At 39.6% G+C, this 24857-nt stretch overlaps 1 protein-coding gene across 4 annotated transcripts in view; it reads right to left on the bottom strand.

Moving 5' to 3' along the window:
* The window catches only part of NDST2 (N-deacetylase and N-sulfotransferase 2), a 619227-nt gene that overhangs the window by 362890 nt on the left and 231480 nt on the right, over nucleotides 1–24857 (bottom strand). The window lies entirely within an intron of this gene.

The following is a 24857-nucleotide window of genomic DNA, read 5'->3' as shown; positions in this document are numbered from 1 at the left end:
TCAATGAGATTTAAAGAGACATAAGAACATAAGAGTAGCCATATTGGGTCAGACCAGTGGTCCATTTAGCCCAGTACCCTGTTTTCCAAACAGTGGCCAAACCAGGTCACAAGTACCTGGCAGAAACTCAAATCGTGGAAACACTCCAAACTAGAAATCCTAGGACAAGCAGTTGCTTCCCATGTCTGTCTCAATAGCAGACTATGGTCTTTTCCTCCAGGAATTTGTCCAAACTTTTTTTAAACCCAGATATGCTAACTGTTGTTACCACATCCTCCGGCAAAGAGTTCCAGAGCTTAACTATTCATTGAGTGAAAAAATATTTTCTCCTGTTTATTTTAAAAGTATTTTCATGTAACTTCCTCGAGTGTCCCACTCTTTGTACTTTTGGAACGAGTAAAAAAAAATGACTTACTTCTACACCACAGTCATATCTCCCCTCAGCCGTCTCTTATTTTATTTATTTGTTGCATTTGTATCCCACATTTTCCCACCTATTTGCAGGCTCAATGTGGCTTACATAATACTGTAGAGGCAATCGCCATTTCCGGTACTGAAACAAATACAGTGAGTTGTAGTAGATGAACAAGGTTCATGTGTTATAGGCACATTGGGGAATCATAGAGGGGAAGAGTTGCATAGAGTCTATTACGAGCTTTGGTTTCGTTGTGTTGCGAGGTTTAGGCACTTAGGTTGGGTTGGATGGGTATGCCTTTTTGCGCAGGTTGGTTTTTAGTGCTTTCCGGAAGTTCAGGTGGTCGTACATAGTTTTCACGGCTTTTGGTAATGCTTTTCCAAGCTGAACAGCCCTAACCTCTTTAGCCTTTCCTTATACAAGAAGTTCCATTTCCTTTATCATTTTGGTCACTCTTCTCTGAACCTTTTCTAAATCTGTTATATCTTTTTTTGAGATATGGTGACCAGAACTGAACACAATACTCAAGGTGTGGACGCACCATGGAGCGATACAAAGGCATTATAGTATTTTCGGTCCTACTCGCCATTTCTTTCCTAATAATTCCTAGCATCCTATTTGCTTTTTTGGCCGCTGCTGCACAATGAGCAGAAGATGTCAACATATTATCTACAATAATACCCGGATCTTTTTCTTGAGTGCTGACCTCCCAAGGTGGACCCTAGTATCAGGGAACTATGATTCAGATTATTCTTTCCAATGTGCATCACCTTGCATTTGTCCACATTAATTTTATCTGCCATTTGGATGCCCAGTCTTACAATTTCCTAAGATCTTCTTGCAATACTTCACATTCCGCACATGTTTTAACAATCTTGAATAGTTTTGTATCATCTGCAAATTTGTTCACGTCACTCGTCATTTCGATTTCCATATCATTTATAAATATGTTAAACAGTACTGGTCCCAGAACAGATCCCTGCAGCACTCCACTGTTCACCCTCCTCCATTGAGAGAAATGACCACTTAACCCTACCCTCTATTTTCTGTCCAATAGCCAATTTCTAACCCACACCAGAACCTTGCCTCCTATCCCAAGACTATAATTTTCTCAGGAGTCTCTCATGAGGAACTTGATCAAAAGTTTTCTGAAAATCTAGATACACTACATCAACCTGCTCACCTTTATCTACATGTTTATTCACACCTTCAAATTGGTGAACCCATGCTGACTCTGTCCCATTAAATCATATTTGTCTACATAGAGGGTAAAAACAGGGAATATAAAACTACTTTCCTGGCTGATTCATAGACCAGTGTGAAGGCTTTCCTGTACAAAATAAATCAAAATAGGGAGAAGCATTAATTCCTAAATAGTATGTTTATTTCTAAGAGAAAGGTTTGGCTGTTATAGAAAATAAAATACATAATTTTCTGCAGAATTCATTTATCTGATATCTTAATAGGAACAGTTTGGTTCTGGTTACCGTAAGCACGGATGTGTTCTGAGCTGTAAAAAGTCTCCACATAGTTTACTGTTAAGGGAGGAGAGAAGAATCATTTGAGTTGTAAAAATTCAGCTGAATTTATGTATTCATTTAATCATTTGAGGTTTACATTTTTTTTTGTCTGCTGTGCATCTCTTTTAACCAAGATACTATGGAACTTCTATAGTTTAATTAGTTCACATATGTAACCCATTTCAAGTAGAACATATTCTCTTAAACCCTCATTGGTCATCTTTTTATTATCCTATACCTGAAATCCTTACTGTAACATCTTTTCTCTGAGTAATTTACTTATTTTTCCTCAAAGTTTTATTTTATTTTTTAGAGAACTTGAGACAAGGTTAATGTGTTAATGAAGTTTTCCCCTTGCCTTTAAATGAATACTCTGTCTGAGGTAACATTATTACAGGTGACACATTCAAATTTTATTCAGGTACATTATTATTATTATTATTATTTATTTAGATTTTGCTTGCACCTTTTTCAATAGTAGCTCAAGCTGAGTTATTTCATGTACACTGGGTACATGTAGGATAGGGTCTGTTCCTGGGTTTGAGGGGCTTACATTACTGTTGAATTTGGGAGAGCTGGTAGCTGCTGAGAGGAGCACATAGGTGGATGAAACTACTTTGAAAGATGTTTGGATGGTTGGAACTCGGACTGAACTGGCACCAAGTACTCTACCACAATTGTGTACTTTCACTGAGGAAACTGTACTTGGTTGAGACGACTTGGTTTTGAGTCACAAATGGTTAAAGTTATTTTTCAAATTGGAACACTGTCTGCAAGATACCGCAGCATCAACTGTCAAAGATTCTTTATAGCTTCACAACACTTTAGAGTCTCTTGAGAACTCCTTGCGATCACACACTTTGAGATTATCTAATATTACTTTTGCTTGTTACCTTGCTCCATAGGAATTATTTAAGAAATATTTGAAAGAGATATTATTATACCATGAGATGGAGTCTTGTCCTGTTGGATAATATCTATTATTTGCTCATGGGGACTAGATTGGAACGGGAGCAGGGCAGAAGTATAGAACAAGTTGTATCTCCAGATAGCCTAGCTTTACCTGCTTTTATGGAATCATCACAGATTAAATTTCAACGCATGCAACCTTGCTAGTCACTTTAAAATCTGAACTTGAGAAAAAAAAAAGATCTTGAAATTGTATTTTGAGAAAAATTTTTGCTCTTTTGTGGTCAGAAAATCAACATATTCCCAACTGTGACTAAACTTACATAATTACATAGAGAAGCCTTCTTGGCAGTGAAGCCGCCTTGTCTGATAGCCTTGAGGGCCTCATTTTTCCTAAAGTTTCCCTGTGTCTAGTCACCTGTAAGGGTACTCGTTATGATTTTTATGAACCTTCTCTCTTTTGGAGACTTCGCTCTTGCAGAATTCTGTTAATATACTGTTACTTAAAAGATTTGATATGGGCTGGGTGTAATTAGGTGATGTGGAGGGGCATTTTCGAAAGAAACGCCTATGTTTGCATTTGGATGTCTTTGTAGAACGTCCAAATCTGGGGGCGGGGAAACGCGTCCATCTTTTGTTTCGAAAATACCAAGTATGTCCTTGAATTTGGACGTTCTTAGACATGTACGTCTGACTTTTGGTGATTTTCGAAACCCAAACATCCAAATGGAAGCCATCTGGACATGGGAGGAGCCAGCATTTCTACTGCACTGGTCCTCCTGATATGCCAGGGCACCCTAGGGGGCACTACAGTGGACTTCATAAAATGCTCCCAGGTAGACAGCACCCTTGTGTGCTGAGCCCCCCCCCCCCCAAACCCACAACTGTACACCACTATCATAGCCCTTACGGGTGAGGGGGGCACCTATATGTGGGTAAAGTGGGTTTCTGGTGGGTTTTGGAGAGCTCGCTGTCTGAAGTGCACTGCAGTAACCACTAAAACTACTCCAGGGACTTACACGCGCTGTCATAGACCCGAGTATGACATCTGAGGCTGGCACAAATATTTTTAAAGATGTTTTTTGAGGGTGGGAGTGACCACTAGGGGAGTAACGGGAGGTCATTCCCGATTCCCTCCGGTGGTCATCTGGTCATTTCGAGCACCTTTTTGTGCCTTATTTATTAAAAAAACACATCCGGGTGAAAATGTCCAAGTTTTACTTTAGGATGTCCTTGCTTTTTTCGATAATGGCTCAAAGACGTCTAAGTCTTAGGCATGCCCAAGTCCCGCCTTCACCATGCCTCCAACATGCCCCCTTGAAATTTGGACGTCCTTGCGACGGACTGCAGTTGGAGAAGTCCAAAATCAGGTTTTGATTATACCGATTTGGACGTCCCTGGGAGATGGACGTCCATGTTCCGATTTATGTCGAAAAATGGACGTCCGTCTCTTTCGAAAATGAGCCTGTAAGTATATACACATTTTTTCTTCTTGCCACAGTTTGATATTGGAGTTGGATTTGATTTCTTCTCCCCGTGATATGGGCTAGTAGTTTTTATGTATATTCTTCTATATTTCTTTGTGATTTCATGTTGTTGTTTTTTTTCTTTTAATAAGATCAATGTAAAATCATAAAATATTCAATAATTTAAAACATTCATTATAGTTTCCTTGAAAATCCAGACCTGTTTGTGACATTCACAGAGAACACATGATCTTAGCATGGAAGGCTTAGCAGCACATAAACCCCTTTTCCAATGTCAGTCAAGAAATTCAGATTTCCTGAAGAATTTTTTGTTTGTTTTCGAGGTAGCACATTAATGGATTATTGTAATCCTAAGTGAAGTTTCTTAGGCATGGGACACAAAATAATTTGTTGATAATGTAAAAAAAAAAATCAACTTTATAAATAAAACATGTGCAATTATTTACCTTCTCTGGGAAGCAAAAATACAAAAGAGATGAGTAAGGGGCCTATGCACAAAGCTTACCGTGGTTGTAACACAGCATCTAATGTAAAAAGGGGTTTGCATAGCTTTAACCACTTGTCATAGCAGCCACCGAGAATTCTTTGCAAATGTATCACAACGAGCTCATTAGTATTATAATGAGCATTCTGTGCGATGCACAGAATGGAGCGCCTACCTTTAACGTGCTAGATTTTACAGTAAGTCAGAAACTGTCGGAGAGGAGACTTCCTCATCCACACTGGCAACTCCGGGGCTGACCCCCTGGTCCAGTTCCCTTCTCCCTTCAGCCTCTGCCTCCCAATCACCCCCCCCCCCCCCAGCCTGGTGCAAGGGCCCCCACCTCCTTCCAGCGTTCTGTTGACCTTTATTTTCTTGGGGAATGATCCAGTCCTGCTCAAGTCAGCTCACAAACATCAGGTTCTAGGCATCACAAGTAACAGACAAGGCAAGAGAGCTTCCCTGCTTCAGGCTCCCTTCCCTCTCTCTCGGGAAGTGGACAGCACAGAACAGCTGTTGCTGTAAAGGAGACTGCAGATAGTGACATTAATACTTTTGGAAGTCCCCCCCACCCCCGTGTCTTGGGAACAACTGTTCTGTGCATGTGATAGGCGCTTCCAGGGGCCAATGGACAAAGGTCACCATTACATTTCCGTGCATCTCATTTGCATAACAACCTCTTTGCGCATCGGTCACTGTTTGCAACTCGGTAAGTTCACCCATGGCTGCCGTATTTAATGGTGGCCTTTGTGCATTGGCCCCTCAGAGCACATAGTGTCAATTTGATTACTCTGGGCTGTGAAAACTTCAACCAAAATACTACCTTAACAAACAAAATAAATACAAAATAAACAAATCCAAGGGAGCTACATACAGTAGGAAAAGGTAAGCTTATGTGCACAGACCAGTAGAGGGACCTTGGGGTGACGGTATCTAAAGATCACAAGTTGACAAAACAATGTAAAGAGGTGGTAGCAAAAGCCATAAGGATTCTAGGCTACATAAAGAGAGCAATAACCCACAGAAGGGAGGAAGTGATAATGCCCCTGTACAAGTTTTAATGAGGTCCAATGGAGTACTATGTTGAGTTTTTGAAGGCCATATTCCACTATGAATGTAAACAGATTTGAAGTGGTTCAGAGGAAAGTGACCAAAATGAAACGTGATTTGTGCTAGAAGACATATGAGAAGAGACTTGACCGCATTAATATGTATACCCTATAGAGGAGGGACAGGGGAGATATGATACAGATGTTTAAATACTTGAAAGTTATTAATGAACAAAATTTTTTCACAGCTGGGAAAACTACAGAACTAGAAGACATGACATGAAGCTGGAAGGAAATAAACAAACAGAACACCAGGAACAACTTTTTCAAAGGATGGTAGGTGTCTAGAATATCCTCCCAGTGGAGATGGTGGGGAGAAAAACAGCAATGGAATTCAAAAAGGCATGAGATAAACACAAAGGATCCCTATAAAGAAAGAGGATTGATGTGATATTCATATGTGAGAATTATGTTGTCTATTTTCCATCAAATATATTTTATTTTTAAAAAAAGGAACATATCACACAAAATTTTGGAAAGCATCAACCTTTTGAAATTAGTCTGTTGAAGCCTCCTATGTCATTGGTGTGGTGAGTTACCCTCCTTTTCATTCCTGTTCTTCATTTTATATATGAAAATTTTTTTAACAAACATAGTTTATATTTGCCTTATTTGTTAATGAGTGGGTATAAGTTTGGAATACATAATATTTCATTTTATGTATGTATCTAGATTTTGTTTCATTTATATGAATATTTTCTTGGTTCCTATCAAAAAAAGTTTTTTTTGTGTGTATATATATATATATATATTTATTTATTTATTTAATTCATTCATTTTTTTTATTTATATATTCATCTAGTTGATTGTTTTATTATTATCATAATTTTTTTGATTGTTTACTTTAATGTGTTTAATGCAGACCCCTGACGCAGGTGCGGTAGCACCAAAACACGGCCCGTGTCGGGTCTTTCTTCAATCAAAGTTCACTATTAAAGGATTATTTTAATGAAAGAACTGTGTTCCCTTTTGTTTTTAAAGGCCCTTTGTGCTGTTTTTTTTTTGCTCACACTTCGAAATAAGGCACAGAGGGAGTGTAACTTGAATGAAGTGGCTGGTACAGGCCTGAACAATGGCACAGAGGGGATAACCTGTATGGAATGGCTGGCACAACTTTAGCCACCTTACTGGGCAGACTAGATGAACTGTGCAGGTCTTTACCTGCTGTCATTTACTATGTTATTCCAAATAAACTAAACCAGAACGCAAATGAAGAATCATATCATGCTTCTTTACTAATGAAGAAACTGAATCCTTCTCCTACAGGTGGGAAATCAGTTGATGCTTAACATCAAGAGAGTGATGAACTCTTGAAGATTATGTATTCCCAGCAAATGGCGTACTGAAATCAAATAACTCAGTTTTGAAAAAAGACAGGCCCAGCCAAGTTGCCAAACACTGAAAAGAGGTGGCAACTGATTACATAAAACTTTATCATGAACCAAACAACCTAAGTGATATGAAGGAAAAAGGAAGGCCTCACGCAAAGGCAAAAAATAATTGCACAGTTTAATTTTAATAGTTGCACGGCAGTAAGATATGCATCCTGCTCTGCGGGAAAAAAAAATAAAACCCGAGATCCACCTATGTGACAGCACAGAGTAGAAGTGTAGCACATATATAGTAAGTCAGTCAAAAACTTCTAAAAATACAGTTCTGCAGTGCTAAGCTTTTTCCCAAGGTAGTTCTGTCGGATGTCATCCAGATGTCAAGACTTACAATCCTGTTCATCCTTTGAGAAAACAGTGACCAAAATACCTTAGTGGTAGCTTCTTTCTCCTCTAATTTATAATTAAAAGGAATAAAGGCAACACTCTGTTGAAGCTGCTATTGTGGTCCTTCCCCACACAATTTCCCCAGCTGAGTGGGTAGGAAAGACTGCTGCAGGAAGAGGTGGTGGTAGGATAGAAAGTGCTCAACTATGACTGCAAACGTATTCACATTTTTACAAACCCTGCAAAATTTTAAAATCTTTGTCACAACCTGAGTTCAATGTTTGCTGCAGAATTTATTCTAAGTTGACATAAGAAACCAGGGTCCTTGGTATCAGTGTACTCAAGTTCAAACTCGATCAATTACCCTTTGTACTAAGTAATATTTATGTTTTGCCCATGAAGAATTCTGCATATATATTAGGGCTTCTGATTATAGGGGGTTTATAAATTGTAAGTCTAGGTGTTTAATTTCAAGTCAAGAGGGTAATAAGAACCTGTGTAGATGAGTGTTTTCGCATCATGAAATTATGTTTTAGGCACATTTTTAAGCAGATTTTATTTTTCACATGGTATTACCAAATTTAAAATTGGTATACTATTTATTTATTGCACTTGTATCCCACATTTTTCCACCTATTTGCAGGCTCAATGTGGCTTACAAAGCTCTGTTATGGCATCGTCATAACAGGGAAAAGAATACAGTTGGTGATACAAAGAGATAAAGGAAAACAAGAGGATCTGGTCAGGCAGTTGTAGAGTGAGACATTCTGAGTAAAGGAGTTTAGGTGTTGTGTTCTCGTGGTAGGCCTTGTTAAAGAGATAGGTTTTCAGAGCTTTGCAGAAGCTATTTAGTTCGTTGATCGTTTTCAAGTGAGTTGGTAGTGTATTCCACTTTCAATCCTCCTCATTATTCCTAATAGTCTCACTCTCCATCCAGTCTCTCGCTTCTCATTCTGACCACCCTGTCCTCATCCAGTCTCTCTCTCTCTCTCTCTCTCTCTCTCATATTCCCCCTAACCCTATCCCAGCAGTCTCCCTTTCTCAATTTCCCATCTCAGATTTTTTTTCTCTTCTATCTCCTCTATCTCCAGTAGTCTTCCTCTCTCTCTGATCCCTAACCAAGTTCCCTCCTCTTTTAACCCCCCCTTCTGCTAGGTTCCTACCACTCAAATCATGTTGAAAAATTATTTAAGATTTTATTTTTATAAGTCAATAATGAGAGCATGAGGGTACATGGTCTCTTGTTTTTAGTTAAAGCACAATGAAGACTAAACAGCAGTACACTTAGTAGGATGTATTTTAATTTATATTCCAGAAAGGATTTCAAGAAGGCTTCTGATTAAACATCTGCTTCCTGTCTTTCTAGAGATAAAGAAGTGGTCATCTATAATTTTTTTTTTTTTATAATTTCTTTATTATATTTTAACATAATAAGTATATCTCCACATATTTGCAACAATCAACCTATGCATAACATATTCATCTCTTCTGCTATAACAATATTTGCGAATAAACACTTAACAGTCTTTCTCCCATTCCTCCCCCCCCCCCCCCTTTCTTAGTGTGGTGATTTACATGTTTCTTTCATCTTTTCATAAGGTTGCCAAATTTGTTGAAACCTATGCAATTGGCCTTTTCTCAATGCGGTCAGTTTCGCCATCTGATGTAGGTAATCAAGTTTGTGCTTTACGACTTGAATATTTGGTACCTCTATCTGTTTCCATGCTCTTGCCACTATCATTTTGGCCGCTGCAAAAATTTGGCTAGCCATTTTATGTTGGTGTACCTTACATTTTCCCGGTCGGAAGTGCAAGAGACAATATTCCGGCCTATGTGGGTATTCTATCTTTATGACTTGGTATACCATTTTTCGAATTTGGGTCCAGAATGTTTGCATCTTGGGACATTCCCACCATATGTGCATAAATGTACCTCTATTACCACATTCCCTCCAGCAATTCGGCGATATCTTATGATATATTTTTTGTAATCTATCTGGTGTATAGTACCACCAGTACCATATTTTATAACCATTCTCAGCCACTGATTGAGTGATAGAGGCCTTCAACAAATATCTAATTCCCTTCATCCAGCCTTCTCTTGTAAAGGTTTGTTGTAATGCCCCCTCCCATCGTCTAATATAATGATCTTGAGGGCTGGACATTTTTAATAGTGCTTTATATATTCGTGATACTCCCCCTTTGCCCCCTCCTCCCTTAAGTGCCTTTTCTAACCTTGTTTCTGTAAGTTCTAGTTCTTCCCCTGCCCGTCTTTTTATGTAGTTTCGCAGGCTATGATAATATGCCATATCCCGTTCTTCCAACTCGTATTCCTCTTTTAATTCTTCAAAATTTTTAATTTCTCCATTATTCCATATTTGGCCTAGCATATATAGTCCCTTTCGGGCCCAATTTTTATACACATTTTCTGATTCTCCTAGCGGAAACCCTGGAGCCCCACATATACCCATTTGTAAAAAGTATTTTCTCTCTGGAAACACCTTTCGTCGTATCCGTAACCATGTCTCCAGTAATAGGCCAATACCCACTGGTACCCTTTTAGTTAGTGACATAATTTCAGTCCCCTTCTTCCAAAGTATACCACCTATATAGCGGGTACTCATCCATGATCGCTCCCAATGCAGCCATTTTTTATTGTTTCTAGGCGTCCATTCTGCCAATATTCTTAGCTGGACTGCTTGGTAATATAAGTGGAGATTTGGTACTCCCATTCCCCCCTCCACGGGCAGTTGGAACATCATATCCCTATTTACCCTGGGAGGTCGCTTCCTCCATATGTAAGCAAACATTTTCCTATTTATTTGTTGGAAAAACTTTTGTGGGATGGGTATCGGAATGGCCATAAACAAGTATAATATCTTTGGTAAGAGTATCATTTTTATAGCTTGGATTCTTCCCATCCATGATATAGTAAGTCCTTCCCACCTATCCACTTCCTCAAACAGTTCTTTAACTTTTTTGGGGTAATTTGCTTGATATAATCCTCCTATTTCCGGAGTGATCTGTATCCCTAGATATCTAATTGATTTATTTGTCCATGTAAACGGAAACTTATCTGTTATCTCCTGCACTTCCCTAGGTGGTGTTGTAAGATTTAATATTTCTGATTTATTTATGTTAATTTTAAATCCTGAGACCCTTCCATAGTTTGCCATCACCTTCATTGTCTCTTGTATTGATTGTGATGGATGAGTTAGTGTCAAGAGAACATCATCAGCATAAAGCATTATTTTATGTTCCCTTTGCCCCCTTATTACTCCCCTTATATCTTTGTGTGTCCTTATTTTCATAGCTAGGGGTTCGATTGATAATGCAAATAATAATGGTGAAATTGCACATCCTTGCCTTGTGCCTCTGTGTAACTCTAGTATATTAGTATGTGTCCCATTTATCTTTAATACCGCCATCGGTTTCGTGTATAGTAGGCGCAACCATGTCATAAATCGTCCTTCTATACCTATCTGGCGTATTACTGTAAAGAGAAACTCCCAATCTACACGATCAAATGCCTTTTCCGCATCGACCGAGAATATGATTGTTGGTGTTTTTTCATCTTGTATTTGTTGTATGATATGCATTAATGTCCGAGTATTATCATGTGCTTGGCGTCCCCTAATGAAGCCCGCCTGATCCTCGTGCACTAATCGTGGCATTACCTCCTGTAGGCGGCGTGCCATTATTTTAGTAAAGATCTTATAGTCCGTGTTCAGGAGAGATATTGGCCGGTAGGAGCCACATTGTAGTGGGTCTTTCCCTGGCTTTAGGAGTATGGTCACCTCCGCCATCCTCCATGAGTATGGTAACTCTTGCGCCTCTTCGAAAGCGGTAATAGTGTTCAGTAATATAGGGGCTAAAATTTTTGCAAATTTTTTATAAAATCTAGCAGGGAAACCATCTGGTCCGGGAGATTTGTTGTTTGGCAGATCTGTTATTGCCTCTTCTATCTCTTCTAATGTTATGGCTTTTGATAGCGCTTCCTGTTCCCTTCCCGATATTCTAATCATCCCCAGGTCTTGTACGTATTGCTCCATGTCCTCCCTTGATGTTTCATGTTCTGCTTGATATAGCTGATTATAAAAATCCCAAAATACTCCTGCTATTTCCTCTGTTTGTGTTATTAGTTCCCCTGAAATGCTGTGTACGCCATGTATATAATTGCGTTGTGCCTGTTTTTTAAGCTTATTAGCCAGTAATCTGCTTGTTTTATTTCCAAATTCATAGTATTCTTGTTGTATTTGTTCTAACTGTCTGGCTATATCCGCCAATTGTATTTCATTAAGTTGACTTTTAAGTTGGCGTATTTCTTCTGTTTTTTTACTATCTGTTGGGTTTTTTTTATGCATATTCTCTAACTTCATGATTTGCTTCCGCAAATTAGTTTCTGCTTCTGTTTTTTTCTTATTGATATAAGCTTGCTTTGCTATGCATTGGCCCCTAATGACTACTTTCAGACCCTCCCATATACTTGCCGGTTTAGCCTCTCCATTATCATTGAACTGTATATACTCTTTTATATTATTTTCTATTTCTAGGGCACTTTGTGGGTCCATCAGTATTGTTTCATTTAGGCGCCATCTTCTCTTCCTTGCCTTCCCTCCCTCTCCCGCCACCTCCAATAATACCATCGAGTGGTCCGACCAGCTGCACTGTTCTATTTCCACTAGTTTGATATTATTGCTCAGTCCTCTGCCCCCTAGCCAATAGTCAATTCGTGAATAGGTATTATGTTTGGGGGAGAAAAAGGAGTAGTCTCTCTCTGTCTTATGTCTCTCTCTCCATATATCTATTAGATCCCATCGGGCCATCCACCTTATAAGAGCTTTCCTATCTGTTTTTGCATATTCTACCCTCCCTCCTGAGTTATCTAATTTAGGATCTAACGTGAGATTAAGATCACCTCCCACCAACAATTCCCCTTGTATATTTTCCTCTATCACCTTTTCCACTGTGTCTAAAAATTCTTTTTGCCCCACATTAGGAGCATACATACACACTAGAGTATATTGTTTATTATATAATGACACTACCATCAATATATATAGCCCCTTTTTATCTTTCACTGTAGTATGCACTTGCCACGGGAGGGATCCCGATAGCGCTATCAGGACTCCTTGTGTTTTTTTATTCTCCCTATTGGAAGCACATTGGACAATTGTATATCTCTTATGTTTCATCAGATGCTCGTGATCTCTTCTTAGGTGAGTCTCCTGGAGAAACGCTACATCTGATTTTTGTCGGGCCAGTTCTCTATACACCTGCCTACGTTTCTGTGGCGTATTAAGGCCTCTTACATTTAGTGTTATACATTTAAACATTTTACAACTTGTAATAATAAACTTTCAACATATTTATCACCATATTGTAACATCATAACATTCTGTCCCCTTTTTTTTTCCCCTCTCCCTCCATCCCGTAATTCTCCCCTATGTTTTATCTTCCCCCCGCTCTCCCCTCTTAACTTCCCTCCCCCCTCCCACTCCCTTCCCTACATCCAGAGCACTCGTTTCATCTCCATAAAAAATAAAAACGGTGCTTTATAGAGAGGAAGTGACCCCTTTGCCCTTCTCTAGTAAGTTATTACCATTTTTGATTCCCCCTCCCCGGATTTTATATAGTTTTAACATTTCCCTCTGTTCTTTCCCCTTATCTACTTGCCTCTCTCCTTTCGTTCGATTAAATCTTTCAGAGACTTATTTTCCCTGATAGGTTACGCTCCTCCAAACAAAGCCTTATCTCTAATCATATCAACTATTGAGTATTTCAGTTCTTATCATTACCCTTAACATTTAAGTTCATGTGAGGCGTCCCGCTGACTGCTGGCGTTGCAGGCGTTTGCGGCCTACTCGTTGCCATTTTGGGTAATTTCTCATATTTGTCTGGGACCGCCTCGCTTCCCCATCCGCAGATGTTGATGCTGGGATATCTTCGGGCAGCAATTCGCGTGCTTCTGCTAATGTTTTCACCTGGTGTTGTCTCCCATCTTTATAGAATACCAGGGCAAATGGGTGCCTCCATCTATATTGAAGTCCCATCTCTCTTAGTCTCCTGGTGACTGGTTTCAGGTCAGCTCTCCTTCTCAGTGTTGCTGCCGCCAAATCCTGGTATATCTCGATTTTGTATGTGTCCCATTTAAAATCTTGTTTTTGGCCTGCTGCTTGAAGAATTCGCTCCTTTAGCTTATAATCTCGAAAACAGGCAATCAGATCTTTGGGAAGGTTGTTTCTTGTAGCCCCAAGGGCTCTATGAGCTCTGTCCAATATAACTTGTTCAGGTTCCAGGGGCCGCTCAGGAGTCGCCACCAATGCACTTACTATCTGTTGTATCACCTTCTCCGTTTCTTGGTAAGTGGGAGACTCCGGCAACCCCCGAAATCGGAGGTTATTCCGTCGGCTGCGGTTTTCCAGATCTTCTATCTTGTCAGCCAGTGCTTCATGTCCCAGGTCTATATCATGAACTCTCCGGTCCAAGGCCACCATGTTTTCTCCCTGTTCTTCTAATCTTGTCTCTGTTTCCTCCACTCTATGACCAAGTTCTTTTATTTCGCTTCTGAGGTCTGCCCCCATCTTAGCTAAATCAGCACGCATAGCTTTTAAATCAGAACGGATTTCATTCAGTAAAGTTCTTAATTCTGGGAGGGATTCCTCCTCCTGGTTCAGTTGTTCTGGCGTCGGGAACATATCTTCTGTAGAGGGGTTACGTTTTCTGTCCCCACTTGCTACATTTTCCTCTCCTCCGGCCGCCATATTGTTTTGCCTCGTGCTTCCCGCATATGCGAACTGGGAAAGGCTTGGCGTCGTGGCGCTAGGCTCCATCGCTTTTATTTTATCTTTTGTTTTTCAGTTGCGCTGATGGGCCCGCTTTCTTGCGCTCTAACACGAGGCCGAAGTTTGTTTCTCTCCCCGCCCTTCCTCCACCTCTTCGCGGCGTCTGAGGCAAAACTTCACCGTTCGCTACTGGCGGCGGATCGGAGCCGATTTTCTTTTACCTGCACTGTCAGAGACTCAACACCCTCCGGTATATATTCTTTAATTTTTGCTTACGGTAGGGAATCTTTCTGTTTTCGCTATGGGCAAACAGGAGTTCAGCATTTATGCTTCCATTGCTCCCGTGACGTCACTTCCTCCGTCATCTATAATTTTCACTGAAATCTGAGTCATGCAGTGCCGGAACTCCTATGCTGACCTGACCGTTTTAAGTCTCTGTGCTAGTCTTATGACATCAATCCTCATGAGACTTAAAATGGTCAGACAGCATAGGAGTTCCTGTGCCAAATGGCTCTTGGAGTGGAGAAGCAGCCTAATGGGTACTACTGTGGCCCAAGAACCAGGGGAACAGAGTTTGATTCCCACTGCAGCTCCTTGTGACTCTGGGCAAGTCACCTAACCCTCCACTGTCACAGGCACAAAATAAGCACCTGTAATAGATGGTGTCTAGAAAAAAATGGGACCCTTTACTTACTTTCAAAATTATTTGCAATTGTTTAAACATTAAGTATGACTTTGAAAATACATTAATATAATGGGGGGGGGGGGTTCTTAGTTAATTCATAATTTGTTTTCAAAATGTCCTCTTTCAACATTGACACATTCATGAAGTCTTTGACGCCACTGAGCTGTCATTTCACTGAATTCTGGGGTTTCATTAAGAGCTCGACAGTTTTGCAAGCTCAATGCAATGGAGCTCTATCCTGATGAAAAATAAAGTACTCAGAAATGTCTTGAATTTCAGGCAGAAGTTTCTGCTGCAGTAGGACGTTTTTGAGTTATCTGGAAAGATGATGGGGGTCCCGTTTTTTCCTGACACTGTCTATAACATATAAATTGTTTTAACTGTAACCACAGAAAGACAGTATATTAAATCCCATCCCCTTTCATTTCCTCTGACCTACTAAGAGCCATGTGAGTGAAGACTGCAGACTAGCTTTTTATTATAATAATATTTTTTATTATTATTGGTAGCAGCCAGAGAGAAGGGAAAAACAAGAAAGTCTCACTCTGATAGATAATCACAGGGACAAGGAATTAATACAGGTAAACTCACAATAAAATCATCCCTGAAGACAGCATAATGCTGATTTTATTGTGGTCAATAAAAGTTTCTTAGTATGTATACATGTATATGTGTGTGATCTTTTTTTCATGAGTGCGTGTTTAAGCACTCTCTGTTGAGGTTCCATTCTGAAGACATTATCTGGCCAGATGATGTCGTCAGAGAGACCAAAGAAAGGCAATATTTGGGCCATTTCAGTTAACCAGAAACACAAAATTCCCCATTAGGGCCGTAGCCATAAGGATGCTAGGCTACATCGAGAGAGGCATAACCAGCAGAAGAAAGGAGGTGTTGATACCCCTGTACAAGGCCCCACCTGGAGTATTATGTTCAGCTTTGGAAGCTATATCTTACTAAGGATGTAAAAAGACTAGAAGCAGTCCAGAGGAAGGCGACAAAAACGGTATGGTGTTTGCACCAAAGATGTATGAGAAGAGACTGGAAAACCTGAATATATATGCCCTAGAGGAAAGACAGGAAAGGAGAGATATAATATAAACATTTAAATACTTGAAAGGTATTACTATAGAAACAAATATTTTCCAGAGATGGGGAAATGGTAAAACTAGAGGACATGAATTAAGGTTGTGGGGCACTAGACTTAGGAATAATGTCAGGAAATTCTTTTTCACAGAGAGGGTGGTCGAAGTCTGGAATGCTCCGAGGAAGGTGGTAGAGACAAAAATGTTGATGGAATTCAAAATGGCATGTGATAAGCTCAGAGGATTTCTAATTAGAAAATGAAAGATATTAAAAAAAACCTAAACTTAAATGGCTACATGTGTGTGGATGTGTCGAGTGACACTTAGATGGCAACTCTAGCTGTGATGAACTAGGGTCGGTGCTGGGCAGACTTGTACAGTCTGTGCCTCGTATATGGTAATCCGGTTTAGGATGTGCTGAAAAGGGCTTCAACAGCAACTTCAGTGGATGGAACCTGAGAAAAGTGCTGGGCAGATTTTTACAGTCTGTGTCCTGCAAATGACAAGACACATAGGCGGAAGTGGGCTTTGACAGAAGCTCCAGTAGTTGGAATGTAAGAACAGGTCTGGGCGGACTATGGTCTATGTCCCAGAAATGCCAAAGAAAGACGACAGTCAAGAGTTTTACATCACATTCATTGCTGATTTAATCATGAATTGATAAGAGTATGACAGTTGAGCAGACTGGATGGACTGTTCAAGTCTTTATCTGCCATCACTTACTATGTTACAAAGAAACAAAACACAAAAAAACATTACATTCTGGCCCACAACCCTAACCCACAAAAGAAGACAATCCAATTCACAAACTAAAAGAAAAGAAAATATACTGAATTTTGAATGATAGATAAATACATGCAAGTAAATTGGCTCTAGATTGTTAAGGAGCACTAGGCAGCTCAGTACTGGGGATGAATCAGAGGACCCAGGTAGCCTTGCATTTAAAAATTAAGCTTACTGCAGGGGATCAAAGAAAACATAACTACTACTACTTAACATTTCTAAAGCGCTACTAGGGTTATGCAGCGCTGTACAATTTAACATAGAAGGACAGTCCCTGCTCAAAGAGCTCACCCCTTGGCACTTAATTATATGCTTACAAAGAAAACATAACAAAATCAAACCCTGAGTCTGAAGGGCACCCAGTATTAACAAGAGGAACTGCTTCCTCCAGTTTTTGGGTTGCCTTAGCAATATCTGGGAACATAAAAACTAAGGGAACAGACTTTCTATGTTAAGAAATTTTCTGTTTTGATGTTTTTGTTTTTATACGTTTATATTATGTATGTATACTGTAAACCAGCCTATAAACGGAAAATAAATAAAATAAAATAAATGTTGTATTCTTAACCCTAAAAAACATTTTCATAAACCAATCTTTATCCAAGTCTACTTATCACTTGTGCTTTAATGTAGAAGTAGAAATTTGTTCTATGTCAGATCCCTCCAGGAAAGCAGTTAATTCCAGACTGCCACAAGAGTCCAGAGTTTTCCATTTCTCTCCTTCTAGCCTGAGGGAGATAGAAAGCATGTGCTATGGGAGCAATTGACTCAGGAGGAATCAATACCGTAGTTGCAAATGTCTTAAAAATATCAATCAAAGGCACTGATAGTAAGCATGGAATGTTCAAGATACATAAACTTCTTTTCTTTACTGTATACTCCAAGGCATCCAATTTCCTATGCAACACAGCCAAACCCTTAATAAAATATCCTCTCTTGCTTAACTCACAGCAACTTTCTCTTCAACTCTTGTGATTCATTTGCTTAACCAATATTAACTCCTATTGCACTTCAGAAATAGAAATATGACCCTCAATTTTGCTTGAGAGGTCAGAAATTTGGGACAAAATGGAACAATCCAGAGCCATCAATCCTTCCCAGGTGGATTTAAAATCAAAAGAGGTCTCAGCAATGCACACTGCACCAAGAGAGCATCTGCAGCTTTCAAAGACAGAACTGGGATTTCCCTACCACAGTGCTTATCTATCTTTTTGTGGTCAAGACCCTCTCATCGCACTAGATAAAATTCTGTGACCCCATGGAGGTGCAGAATGAAACAGCCATTGAGAGCTCAACTCAGGTTATGACCCCAAACATGGGTTTTGTGACCCTATTTGGGGTCCCGACTCAGTTTGGGAAGTTCTGCCCTACCAGCTGGACAGGTAATTTGCAAAGTAGTCTGGTCAGCATTTCTAGTCATACTCTCCTCCATTGAGCTCTGCACAGCTTAAGTTGCACCATTCCTCTCACTTCTCATCCCTCCTCCTCAGATGAAGGCAGACACACTCAATGCAGTAGCCCTCTGGTCTGCTGAAGCCACAGGTGTTATCTCGGCATGTAGAGCACTCAACAGAGGCTTTGAAGGAACTCACTGCACTGGGCTATATGTCACATCCAGCCCAAAATAGGGGGAGCCTCATTCCACCCCCTCTACTCCCAGCAGGCTACACAGAGGGAGTGCCATCACCACTTGGACAGAGACAAAGGTGTCAACTGGCTCCCTTATCACTGAAGCTCGTCAAGGAGATAAACAGAAGAGCTTCCCCCTTGCACTTAACATCCCATAGATAAGAAAGGAACTTGAAAAAATTACCGCGGGAATAAGGGAAGCTGTGTAGTGCCGGAGTCAGCAAGACACTGTCTTGGATCATTTGCTATTCATATTTTTTTTTTATCTGCTGTGATGCTTGTGCTTTCACATCTGAAGAAAATATCTGTGAGGTCTTCTGAAAGCTTATATACTAACAATATCTCTTTTGTTGATCCTTTAAAATGTATCACAGCCTAAGACACGTTCCAGATAAAATAGCTGCTAAGAGACTTGTGACAGTCTTGTCTGTATTCTTTTTAGCTGCAATATTTAAGCAATTGTTTTCCCCATTTTTTGCATCTTTAGGGAAAAGGGTGTTGTGTACACTTTAACTTTTGTTTCTCTCTCTTCCTCTCTTTCCAGTCTCCTACAACAATAATCAAAATTGATCATCAAAGTAGAGACATCATTCATTTTCCTTGAGACCTATCACTTCAAAAGTAGTCACATGGCATTGCACAAGAGACCTGAAGATAAGACAAGCAAAAGAAAACTGCTTCTATATATTTGCTTCCTTGCCACTGACGATTACACACTGCAGAATGGCAATTTAGAGTCTATAAGAACAGTGTAAAGAATGCAGGAATCACCATACTGTCAGAATCTATTATTCCCAAGAGAATCTGAAAATTATTTCTCAATCTTTTGTTCTAACATCAGATTCTGAAACTGAACATACAGTTCATAATAGCGCCATTAAATGTTTGTGTTAATATAGTAGATGATAATATATACCAACTACCATATGGTAGTGGTTCCCAAACCTGGTCCTGGAGGCACCCCAGCTAGTAAAATTTTCAGGATATCCACAATGAATATTCATGAAAGAGATTTGCCTGCACTGCCTCCAATGCATGCAGATCTTTCTCATGAATATTCATTGTGGATATCCTGAAAAACCTGGCTTTTTGAGGTGCCTCCAGGACCAGGTTTGGAAGCCACTGCCATATGGTCTGCCTGGATATCTTCCTCTCAGTTTGGCTACCACTGAGCATATGGGCACAAATTCCTATAAGCTCCTCCATATCTTTTATCCAAACTCAATCTTGTCCTTACCACTATCCTCCATCTCTCCCCAAAGCATGTTTAAAGGTAATATTACTTTCCTTTTTCTTGCCCCATCTCCAATAAAACTACCAAGCATGGAATAAGAATTTCCAGTTACTTTATTTCAGGGGGAATTCTTCCCCCCAAATTATTAAAACTTCTGAACACAATATTGTACAAGTTTGCATTCTTTTGGTCAAAATAATATAGTAGAATTAATACTCAGATGAAGAACAGATTTTGTTTGACAAAGAATTTCCCTTGAGAATTTACACCCATCATTCTCTAACTCTTCCACCCAGCTTCTACTGCCCCAACTCATTTCCATCCTCATCAGCCACTCCTCTTCCCTCTATTCCCACCATCCGTCAACCTGTCCTCCCTCATGTCACACCCCCAACAGCATCTCCTCCTACCTCCTTCCACTGGGCTCTACTACTATCACTCTTGCCCCCAGCTATCCCTATCAATTGCTCCCCTCACTCTTATCCACCCTTTCTCCCAGCCTCCCCTCTCTTTCTACCTCCGCCCCCCAGCCTCTCTTCTTCTCCTTTCTGCTTCACCGCTTCCAACTGCTTTATGGGGCTCATGATTACAGTTGCAGCTAATAGTACTAATTTAATTTCATCCCTGCAAGATAATATTGCCTCAATCACTGCTGCTTGTACCCCAGCAGGCCAATTTTTCTGTTGGCCATTAACTTCTGCCCATATGAGTTGATGCATCTGTCCGCCCCTTCTGGTTGATAAGTGCAGATGCTATGCTCACTTTCTTACCTATTTCTCCTGCCTATTCCTGTAACAACAAACAGCAAATCACAGCAACTAGTCACATGCGAAATATTGCACACAAAATTGAAAAGTTTGCACCAATTCTGCACTGCGGAGTGGTGTAGACTTCCCCCAGGACAAACACTTTGGCTGGCTACCTTAATGTCATCTGAGAGGACTACGTACTGATTATTGCCATTTTAATTGGTATGTGCCTAATGTATGTTTATCTCCAATGCACAAGTTTGCAATGTTTTTGCACTGAAACTCATTCTCCAACCCCTTGGCAATTTCCATTTTTTTCACCTCTTCCAGTAAGCCTACTTTAGATTTTTCTATATTCTGCAAAAGGCATCTTTTTCCCTAAAGTTCCTCAGAAATATTGCTTATAGAGGCTTAAAAACCAACCAGTCCTAGCACCATCTAAAGAAATTAATTCTAGGCAACATTCTGCAAATCCAGTGAGGATGCGGAGAGGGTGGAGAATTCCCAATATGGTCCACAGAATTATTCAACTCAAGGGTTAAAAGTCAAAACCAGTCAGACTCTAATACCACCGGGATTTTCAGAGTAGTTAAGATGCACTTAAATGGTCAGAGACAGTCTAATGTTATGTTGTTTTAGACTGACATAAGCCTACTTCCTGCTTAAAGTGGCTCACTGAGTGAATAAAGTGGTGCACCAGTCAAACCCTGATGAACTATATTGATCCATGTGCTTTTGTTCCACGTACCACGTCAAAGTAGCGATTGTTAATGTATTGACTTCATTATTTTGTGGTGCTATTCTTGAATATAATTTCATCTTTAAAAAATAATACATGTAAAGTCAACACTTCAATGGTAGGACAGCCTGAAATTCTCTATGTGGGCGTATTGGTCTAAAAATATAGAGTTGGCTGTTTCCAACAGAATAACTATTAAAACATGGTCACCATTCCTATCTTAGTGAGCTCCAACTACTGCACTCCCAGACGCCCTGCAACTCCTTATCATCCTCTCAGGGAGCTGTCCTGAAGTATCGGATCCCTGATAAACTCAGTAGCAATCAGAATGCAGTTAAAGCAGAAATGCAGAACTTCTGGTGAACTAAAATCCCTAAGTTACAGCAAAAGCTTTCAAAACACATTTTCTCCAAAAAAGGATAGGTTCTTCTATATTCTGTACCATTCCTCTGCTGCTACACATTTGATTTCTATGTTGCTAAGCTGCTTTAAATGTAATGCACTTTTTTCTGTATCTTGTTTAAGTACATACAACATTTTGCTATAATACTATCAAGAATGTGTTTGTTAATGAAATTTTTCCTGGTGAAGAAGTATATTAAACCAACTTAAAATACATAGAAAAGAAAGAGAAATAGAACATAAGAGGTAGAAACAACTTTAAGTTTAATTCGTGTTAAAATGCCAAAAAACCGTCTCTCGTATGTCTTTCCTTTTACTTCTCTGCAACTAAAAATCCTTTGTTCTTGTACTGCTTTGAATCCTGCAGTCAACTGGATTCAAGATACCTCATTAACAACCATGTTAATTAACCAAATATGATGGTCAAACTAACTGGACTGTAACAAGCGCTTGAACCATCCTTGTCTTTAAGGAGTTATTGAGAACTGTCAGAGAAGCTGCATTCTATCTAGTCTCATTGTCTTGCCTACTTTCAGTTCTGCTAGTTCTATGCAAAGTTTAATTTGCAAAAAGAGTGATATCAAATCATCTGCCTATCTACTTTTACCTATTATCAGTTGCACTTTTCCAAATTCTCATTTGGTGAATGCATTTGTTAGTTTATGTTCATTTTTATTTAAAATCTTGCTATACTTTGGGGCTCATTTTCAAAAGAGAAAAATGTCCAAAAAGTGGTATAAATCTGCATTTGGACATTTTTCCCACAATAATATCCAACATTTTCGAAACCAATTTTTTTTTTACATTTTTCTATGAAGTCCATCAGAAGTGTGTTCAAATCACAAGGGGGCATGTTGGGGCGTATTATGGGCAGGATCTGGGCGTTCCTAACACTTGGATATTTTTCTACCATAATGGAACAAAACAAAATCATCCAGGGCTATAATTCGGACATTTCGGTCTAGACCTGTTTTATTAACAAATAATTCGCAAAAAGTGCCCTAAATGACCAGATGACCACTGGAGGGAATCAGGGATAACCTCCCCTTACTCCCCCAGTGGTCACCAACCCCTTCCCATCCCCCCCCCACCCCCAAAAAAGATGATTTAAAACATTGCTTACCAGCCTCTATGCCAGCTTCAGCTGTTATATTCAGGTCCATTAGCGCAGCATGCAAGTCCCTGGAGTAGCTTAGTGGTGGGTGCACTGTGGACAGGTGGACCCAGGGCTATATCACTCTCTACCTGTTATACTTGTGGTGAAAACTGTGAGCCCTCCAAAACTCACCAGAAACTCATCTAGCAAATAGCCATTTTCGGAGGGAAAAAAAAATAGACTTTTTTGGTTTGAAAATAGCTATACTCCTTACTTGAATTTTGGACATTTTTAGCAAAATGCCCTTCCATGCCTCTCAATCACTGATTGAATCAAAGCAGCTTACATTCTCAAATATTAATAAAACCAGAAAGAACAAATAAAACAGACTACAATTTTTTTAACTAAGCAAACTACAAATAAAGAAGAGCAAGATTAACAAAAAAAATTAAGACCATGTACAACATAAAAAAAATCATGCAGAAATAGAGAATGAACAGTAGAAATAAAAATAAAAGGGAAAAAAAACAAGATCACAGCAACAGCTACCACTATCTGACTAATCCGTCATGAACAGGAAAAGCTCTTTTCTTTCTTTTTTTTAAAGTGGGTTTTAACCTAATCTTAAATTGCTTACACTTCTCCGCCTGAAGGAATAATAGTAGAGCATTCCAAAGGGCAGGAGCTAAGCAAAAGAAAACTGCAGGGCAGTAAAACCTAATCTAGCAGTAAACAATGATGGGATAATTAAATGATTTTGATCTTGAGAATGCAAGGAAGGAAAGTTCATTGTCAAAAGTAACTCCCTGGATCGTGATGGAGCTTTTGATTGGGAGAGGGTTTCCTTTAAATGTGAGCAAGAGGAAAGTGGGGATGGCTAGTAGGAAAAGATCATGGCCTGAGATTTAGTGGTATTCAGAATCAGTTTGATGTCTAGTCAGCTATTTGGTCTAATTTACTGCTGAGTATTGCTGCAAATGATGAGGAGTAGTTGTCAAGAGGGAAAAGAAGCTGGAAGTTATTAGCATAGATGAAAAAAGGTAAAGTCTAGACAGTGAAGAAGTGGAGTTAGAGGAGCAAGGGAAAATGGAGCCTTGGGGCACTCCAGACAAGAGTGAACAAGGAAAAAATGTAACATTGGAGTACTGAACTACAAATGCACGGTTAGAAATGTAAAAGTGAAACCATGTAAGTGCAGTACCAGAAATATTCAGGTCTGCTAGGTGCTGGAGGCATCTGGCATGACTGGCCAGATCAAATGCAGATGACATCAAGAAAAAGGAGGGAGAGATGCTGGCCCTGGGGTAGTTGGAGGAAAGGAAGAGAGAGGGGAGGGACAAGGACACAGTGGGGCAATGCTGGAAACGGGGAAGACAGGGAAATAGATGTACTGAAAACAGGGACAAACTTAAGGATAAAATAGGGGCAATGCTGGACAAAAAGGAGACAGAGACACAGGTGGCAATGTATAAAAAGGGGAGATAGGGACACAGACAGGTGATGCTGGATGCAGGAAGAGGAATAGGGATACATAGGGGAAGATGCTGAATATATTTATTTTAATGTATTTATTTACAGTTTCTTGCTATACCCTACATTGTGCACACTGCACTGCTGTGCAGTTTACAATTTAATACCACAGAGTATAGAAACTAATTATAATACATTCACAGGAAAGATTAGATTAAAAGGAATATAAATGAAAGAAAAGGAGATTGAACAAAGAAAGAAAAAAAAAAACACATGATGGCTATAAAGAAACAAAAGGAGGGGGACTTTAGGAAAACAATCCACATGCTGATGCCTATTAGAAAGACCACTGAAATAACCACTTATCTGCTTTCTTGAACCAAGGAAGGTGAGCTCTTGCCAGATCTCTAGATGTAACAAATTCCATAAAAAAGGGCCGAAACATGAAAATTCTGTCTGTGTAAAGATGCAGATGTAGGTGATATGGAGAGAGAAGGGATATAAGCATGTACTGTGAGGAGTACAAAGTTTGTGCATCATATTTAACTACCTATTTGTGGTTGGCATA

This window comes from Microcaecilia unicolor, chromosome 5 (genome assembly GCF_901765095.1).
Source record: "Microcaecilia unicolor chromosome 5, aMicUni1.1, whole genome shotgun sequence".
NCBI lineage: Eukaryota > Metazoa > Chordata > Amphibia > Gymnophiona > Siphonopidae > Microcaecilia > Microcaecilia unicolor.
This window is presented reverse-complemented; position numbering and strand designations above follow the sequence as displayed.